Here is an 8627-nt window from a genome sequence, read left to right on the forward strand (position 1 = left end):
CACAGAAAAGTCAATGCTAATAAGGCCTTATTAGGGGTGACTTTTGGGCCACCGCTAATAATGTCATCACTAATAACAGAATTTCCTATAATCTTATCGTTGTTTGGGTATGCTCAGTGTAGTTTGTTTTTCATCGTAGTTCAATGACACTATCAATTTTATATATGGGTCGAATGAAATTTCTGTCCATATATCATTACCTAAATCATTAAATATTGTGACGTGTCGTTTTGAAGGAAACCCGGCAAGCCCGCCCACCTGCAACAATATTAAACCCAATTAATTATAGACAACATAACCCACATTAGAAGCAACATTACTGTTATAATGTGTAATGCTACAGAAAACATGACCTGGAGTGGCATTGTTGTAATAAAAAGAGGAACAGTTAAATACAAAATTACAGTATTGCCACTCCACGTCATATTTTCCGGATGTAACAAAAGTTGCCCGTAGCATTACTTGATCCTATTAGAATATATCGTTCATATACGTTAATTTGTTTTCTTATAATAATATTTTTTCTTTAGATTTGATTGTACCACTTTATATTCTTCATTATTCTATTTTCTTGTAACGTTTATTCAATTTCTTAATTAGTTTAGATTTACCTTAAGTTTACTTGTTCATTACTCAGACTCTCTACAAGAGGTAATACATACGTCTTTTTTCGCCGCCACTCTCCCTCTCTCTCTCTCTCCCTCTCTCATATTTTATATGTATGTATATATATATATATATATATATATATATATATATATATATATATATATATATATATATATATATATATATATATATATATATGGTATTAGAGTTAAAAGTCCTGAGTTCGAACCTTGATTCTGTCATTTACCTCTTATTTTTAATTAAATATTTTACGTGTTAACCTTTACTTATTAAAAAAGAGTTTGAGCCTATACATAATAAGAATGTTGAAATATAGATTAAATGATAAAATTTCTTCTAAGCGACCTATCATCTCCGACTTTTGAGATAAGTTTTGATTTAATAATTTCTTCTAGATGAGATCACGTTGTTCGTTTGTTGACCAGACTAGATAGCTTTCTAAGAAAAATCTAAATGACTTTCAAATGGTCTCCATGCATGAATGGTATATATAGTGGGGAAAATACAGTAAAAGTTTTTTAAAAAAATTAATAATTAAAATTGAACACGGACGTCAACTTATACTATTTGAAGGAAATATGAACGAATCAACCTAGTGAATAGATTTACATTTGCCAATTTAATACATATCCCAATAACAAATAAGGTATTTCAAGCTTTTAATTCAGTTGTAATTTGACTAAAAATTATATATATATAGGCCAAAGAACATAATTTTTTTAAAAAAAATAAATAAATAAAAATTGAAGAAATAATGTATACTATATTTGAAGGAAATATGAACGATTCAACCTAAAGAATACCTATCTATAAAAAAAATAAAAATAAAAAACCTAGTGAATACCTAGTTTAATTACTTACTAATAAAAGAATGTTCAGTTAAATTAGATTTACATCGCTAATTTAATTAAAAAAAAAAAAAAAAAGCCTTTTTACGTTGTTGGGCTCCGTGCTTACACCTTGTATTTTTAGTAGATGAAAAGAAGGAAAGAGTACGTACTTTAACAAGGTATATATAGTCCTTCCTATTATCAAAGGAAGATCCAACAAAGAGAAAAAGAAAAAGAAAAAAGAAAAAGAGAATTTAATGCTCTAAAAAACTTGGAGAGCGCTGGCTAGCTAGCGTCCCATTTAATTTGTTTTACTTACATGCAACGATGAAACATGTATTCAAACATAATTAAGCAAATTTGTCAAAAGATTATTGCATGTCTTTCAAACATGTTTTCAAACAGATGTCCCTCCACAAGAAGATCGATCCAAGAAATGAAAAATACATTACAATAACTTGGGGGCGTGTAGTCGGGGCGACTGAAGGTCACCCAGCTATCGTACAAAGAAAGAATTGCAATTTCTTGATTGAGAGGAGAGGCCGGAGGAGATGATCAAGGTTGTGGTGGAGTATGCTTTCGTCGAGCACCGCCGCTATGCTCTACGGTCTACAATTCTTCGGCATTGAGTACGTTACAAACATTTTTTTTCCCTCAATAGTTTGGGCATTAAAAATAGAGAAATGTTATCATGTTTTTTTTTTTCGTTTTTATTTCATATTTATCTGTTTACGTGGCATTTTGTATTCAAATTACTATAAATGTGGATTCACAATATACCATGTCAATAGAAAATGATAGAAGAAGGACATGTGTATTAACCCATCACTTAAAAATATGCTTAACCTATTAATTTTGTCTGTGACCGTCTAGTTATTAAAATATCTTGAAAAGCTATTGATTTTTCTTTTGACCTTTTGGTCATCAACATGTATTAGAAAATCACCACATTAATAGCGTGAGTGAATAGCCTACAAAAAACTGTTTTACAATTTGCCACCAAAGAGCACTAGAAATTAAAGAGAGATTCTTCACATCATGGATTTTCATTGAGATTTAGTGAACCCAATTCAGATATTCATTCAGTTTTACATATATATTCTATATGCATATATAGAACTAGCTAGTTGAAAAGTCTATCTATTGTTTTCTATTCATTGTGTACGTTTATTCTTTACGGCTTTTCATCGTGCAAATCAAAGGGTTGTTTATTTGACTTTCGCTTTTGAAAGTGTGTTCATAACGAATGCAGGTAATATAATTTAATTTTAGAAGGTTGCGTGTTAAAGAATCCGATCGCACCGAGTTAAATATTCTTGAGGTACGAATAAATCTTTAAAGACAAACGCTCTTGCATAATTTTATAGTATTGTGAGATCTTTCCACATTTTACTTTCATTGCTTGTATTTTACCTGTCTTATCATTAATTTTTGAATTAGTGTTTTTTTTGTTTCAACAAAATTTTTTGCACAATTCAAAATTATTAATTTTCAACAATATTGAGTAGGGAGACGATCATACAACGTTGATTAGTAACATATTTGGCATTAGAAAACTTTAATATATAACACATGACCGTTGGATTTTATTCAAGCTTATGTATGTTTTATTTAGAAAAATGGGTGGAAACAAGAGAGAGTTGAACTGGAAGTGAGTCGCTCCCTTTGTAAAGTAATATAAATTTTGGATAGAACTCACCGTTTAAAACTAGCTTGCAAAGAGAGGGTACGGTGTTCAAGAGTTTATATATATACTCATGATTAAGCGTACTTAAGCCATGTGGAACACTTAGCATATTGTAACATACAACCATGCTCTGCAACCAGTGGCGGACCCAGCCTTGTGAATATGGCAAAACCTTAATTTTTTTTTTTTTTTTTAAAGAAAAAAAAAATTGGGGAAAATTTTAGGGGTTGGGGGGTCCCCTATGCAGGTCCGCCATTGTCTGCAACCGATGTCTACAACGGCCCACTTTATCTCATGGGTTGCCTCCCCTGTGATTTGAACCTGTAACATATATGGTAGTTGGCGCTTCTGATATCAAATGATACAAACTTCGAGTAGAACTCATAATTTAGATCAGGCTTGCAAGGGGAAGGTCCCAAGACTTTATTTACACATGGTTAATCTTATTCTTAAGTCATATATATGGAATACTTAAGATCGTAACATGCATAGAGTTTACTGAAAAATTCAATTAGAATACTCTAGCCAATCTCATAGGTCATATTGATATATATGTGATAGCATCAATCTCTAGTGGTAGTAGTAAAAAAGATTACTGAAAAAAAAAATACAAATTTCTATTTTAACTAGTGTTTTTTAAATACGCAATCTAATAGATTATTTATTCTACTCTTTATTTTAAATTAAATATTATTTTTTAATTTTAGTTTTTTCTTTCTCCCCGTAGGCTTCGCCCACTTGCCAAATCTGAGCAGTAATTAATGAGTGCAATATGGTCATGTAACGCGTTGGGAGTACAGTTAGGGGATTGGCTGCAACAATATTAATTGAGAAAATGGAAAGTCAAAGAACACTCAATTAATTTGTTGCTAATTGACCCTGCATTCTTGCCTTGGTAATTTTCGTGCCACTTTTATTTAGCGTAAGGAACTAAGAAGGAATTAATGTTAGAATTGAAGTCACTCTTTTGTTATTTTTGTATTTTTTAAAAAATAATGTGATTTTTAAAATTACCATTAAACTTGTGATTAATTATTATTAAATTTTGATCAAATGATAATTTTAAAAATCACATCATTATTGGAAGGACATAAGAGTAACTCGGAAGTAAGTGCACTAAATATCCATTACAACCTTTTATATACAAAATAATCACATTGTTGCGGGAATCATTTAGCGGTAAAAGTATGATTCGTTCTATTAATCTATTAATAGTCAAGGGTCCTTTCGGTTTGTTTGATTATTATTAAGAAAAAGAAAAGAAAAGAAAAGAAAAAAAAAAAAAAAAAAAAAAAAAAAAAAAAAAACTCATTTCTTTCAAGAATTTAATATTCCTTTACCTATTATAAAAGATTTGAGGAATAATAAACATTCTCGTGATTTATATTCAAAAGAGTCAATTAGAAGTCTAGAAGAAAAAAAAAATAATAATAATTTGATTAAGAATTGGATCAATGCTTCTTATTGAATGAGTACAAGTAAATAAATAAATAAATAATTGTTTTCTAAGAGAAATGCAAATGACCTTAAAATGGTCTGTACGTACACAATGTACGTATATGCATTGGTAAATAATTAATTGAAGTTGTTTTTCTGCACGCATGTAATCATGCACACGCGATCGATATATGGAGCAGGCCAGGAGATCATCGACTCTTCAGATTGTTGCCGGCCGGCCGACCGACGACGCTTAATTCTTATACCACAGATAGCATAGATCATAATTCTTCTTCTTGTAATCGTATATACATGCATTTTTAGGTTTAATCTTCCAAAGACATACCCTGCACTTATCTTTGTCTCTGCCATAGTCGTAGATGTCAACCCAGTGGACTTGTTTATTCCACTCAAAATGACAGAAGTATTTTGAAGTCCCCCAACTGTTTGGTCTAAAGCCGAACTCGTAGACGCCATTTGGTTTCAGTTTGTGGACACCAAGATCGTCGTCCTTTGATTTACAGTGAACGGTAATATCCAAGCCATTACCTACATCGTTAGTGATTTTGATGGTTCGCTTTGAAGGAAACCCAAAACCATCTGCAACAATATTAAACCCAGCAATCGACAACATTAGCAGCAACATTACATTTCTACCGGATGAAATCATGTTGTCTGCTTGTTTGTTGACGATGCTGGGTGGCTTTCTGATCGACAGAAATCTGAATGACTTTCAAATGGTCTCCGCGCATGCACCGTATATATAGTAGTGGTGATCGATAACTGAAAAACTGAAAAAGACCGTAAAGTTTAAAATAGAAAGTCAAAATTATTTACATTTGCTAATTTAATACATATCACAATAACAAATATGTTATTTTAAGCGTTTCTGTTGTAATCCTAGTGAGAATTATATATATTGTGGTGAAAATTATTGGCGAATTAAAGAGTACCGTAAAGTTAAAAAAAGAAAAATTGAAGAAGTCAATGTACGGAATACTATTTGAAGGAAAAATATGTATTGAAAGAATCAACCTAGTGATCATGAATGCCTAGTTTACTTGCTGAAAAAATGGTGTTTAATTATAAGTTAAATTAGATTTACATTGCTAATTTAATACATATCCCAATAATAAATATGTTATTTTAACCGTTTTTGTTGTAATATGAAAACGACCCGCGAATTTGCCAAGAATCTAACACAAATATAACGGATTAGTATTTTTTATATTTGATTTCGGGTCAATCCAAATTAAATCGTTTAATAAACCAATCAATCCCGGGTCAACTTGCTTAACCTATGGGTGACCCGTATAATTATGAAGGTATTCATAAAGGGAATACCTTCAATAAGGATGGGCTGTAAATCTCTCACTTTACAGTAACCGATTATAAGTCGACAAATCATCAAAAACCAAAAAATACAATAAACATGAAAACACCAAATCTTTTAAAACAAATTAAAGAATGACGACAAATCGCTGGAAGCCTCCGCCGGACTGACTCTTTAAGCAGTTTTCCTGTTTCGGAATCCCATATACGAACCACAACATCTTTTCCAGTGCTTATGATGGTCCTATTCAAAGGACCCCAAACCAAACGCTGGGGTTGTGGTCCTTCCTGCACGAGAATAGGAGGTCCCCATCCCGGTTGTACTTCAAGAATGTCAACGGCCTTTCATCAAAATCGGCCTCATCTTTCACTCAGAATTCCAAAGAGAAGAATTGAATCAAAAAAAAAAAATAAAATCCAAAGAGGAGAAAACAGCGTAACTGTAATAAGAATTAGGGTTTTTGAAGACTTAAAAAATGATATGGTGTTTTCATGTCTAATGTTTAGTATGTGTTTAAATGATGTGTTAATATCTCATAGGAGGCTGTAAAAGTTGAGTTTTATAGTTCATCCTTATAAAAGGGGCTCTCAATTATAAATATATAAATATATATTGTCAAAATCAATATTTTCAATTATTGTAAATTTATTTTTTTTTTTAAAAAAAAAAAAACCTAAACATAAACCTAAAAGTAATGTAAGCGACTATTACTATTATTAAGTAAGTGTGACAGTTCGTGTTTGTGTGTCAGATTCGGATCGTGCTGAAATATGTGTATAAAATTGTATAGGTCAACCCTAACCTAATCAATTTAATTAAATGGGTTAAACTCCTCAACCCTAACCGGCCTTCTAATTTTGTATTGGGTTTGTGTCGAGTTCAAATGTCATATCAAAAATTATATGACATTATGTTCATATTGGGTTCGAAGGTCATGTTAACAATTGAATCAATTACAACCTATTCACGCGTAACTATTATTCTTTAGTTTACCCAATGTTATGTGTTGGTGTTTGGGTGTCTGAAGACGGTTGAATGAAATGTCTAAAATAAGAGAGTCAAAGCAAACGGGAAAGAAGTGGCAATTAGATTTCCAATGCTTATGAATGCAATATAAAATATACATGGAGGTTAGTCGGCTCAAATTCACGTGTAATGTTATAAGGAGGACTCATAGATTCTTGAAGTCCTCCTAAAATGATATGGTTTTTGAATTCACTGTTTGATGTTTGATAAATCACTATTAAATTTTGACCTAATAATAACTTTAAAAGCTACATTAATTTTGGTAGAACTCAAAGAAGACATGAACCCTCCTTATAGCATTACTGCAAACCCACTGCTATAGTGTGTAATTCCAGGATACGCTTCGGCTTACAAGGAAGGCTCAGTTCACAAGTAATGGGTCTAGTTTTGAGTAATGAGTCTAGTGGCAGTTATTAAAGAATTTATTATTTCTTTTAGGGAAAAATGCAAAATCAGTCTCTGTGGTTGACTTAATTTATAAAGAACTTTATGTAATATAAAAATTTATTGAGAAGTCCTTGTGGTAGGCGAAATTGACAAATTAATCATTAAAGTCAAGTTTTGTTCACTACTTGACAAAAATCGTTACGTTGCCACGTCAGACCCAATAAAAATGTTACACATGTCACTCTCAATAAAAAAAATATATTAATCTATTAAAAATTTAAAACTTAAAATATTATTTTTTTAAAAAAAGGGGGAGGGGAGGGTTTAGGGGTTGGCTGCGCGCCACCCTAGAGCAGGCTAGGGGTGGCTCGAAGCCCACCCCACTCCGAGGTGGCCCGCGAGCTACCCCAAATGGGGCAGGGGTAGTGCGTAAGCCACCCTTGATGGGGCTAGAGGTGGTGCGCGGCCACCCTCGACCCATAAGGGTGGTGGGGAGCCACCCAGAGGTGGCAGGCGTCACCTCTGAAGGTGGCTCACAGGCTACCCCCTCCCCAAACCCAAACTCTAATTTTTTTTCAAATTTTTTTTTTTAAAAAAAAAATTGAAGTTTTTAATTTTTAATATATTAATATTTTCTTATTAAGAATGACACATGTCTTGTTTTTATTGGGCGTGAGTGGCAACCTAACTGTTTCTGTCAAGGTAGTGGACGAAAATTGACTTCAATGAGTAATTTGTCAATTTCGCCTACCACGGGAAGCTCTCAGTTAATTTTTTTATACCATATGAAGTGATTTATAAATTAAGCCAACCACATAGACCAATTTAAAATTTTTCCCTTTTTTTTTTTTTTTTTAGACATGTCCACACAAGAGGGAGAATGAGAAATTCAAACTAGTGACCTGATGCGCGGTCTCCAATCGATTGAGCTACTTATTGGAGATAAATTTTTTCCTTTCTTTTATTTCCTTTTGTCTCCGCATTCTAGAATAGCAAAAGGAGTAGTGTTATACGGCTCATGTTCTTCTCACTATAGTCCGACTTTCCCACCCACATGGCACTCTTTATTAAAAAAAAAATAAAAAATCTCAACTTCTTCTACCTGCATCCCTCCACTTTTTCCACTTTCTAATGCCAGTGGCTCTCGTCAGACTTATCCACGCTCCCTTCCACAACTTTCTCGAGGCAGGAAGAGCAAACCCCACCCAGCACCAGTACGGCAGATCAATCCCGACCTCCTTGGCCTGGTCCAGAATGTACACGTCATTTGGGCAAACAAACTCTTGTAGCCCTCCAG

The sequence above is a fragment of the Alnus glutinosa genome, chromosome 2 (assembly GCF_958979055.1).
Source record: "Alnus glutinosa chromosome 2, dhAlnGlut1.1, whole genome shotgun sequence".
Classification (NCBI taxonomy): domain Eukaryota; kingdom Viridiplantae; phylum Streptophyta; class Magnoliopsida; order Fagales; family Betulaceae; genus Alnus; species Alnus glutinosa.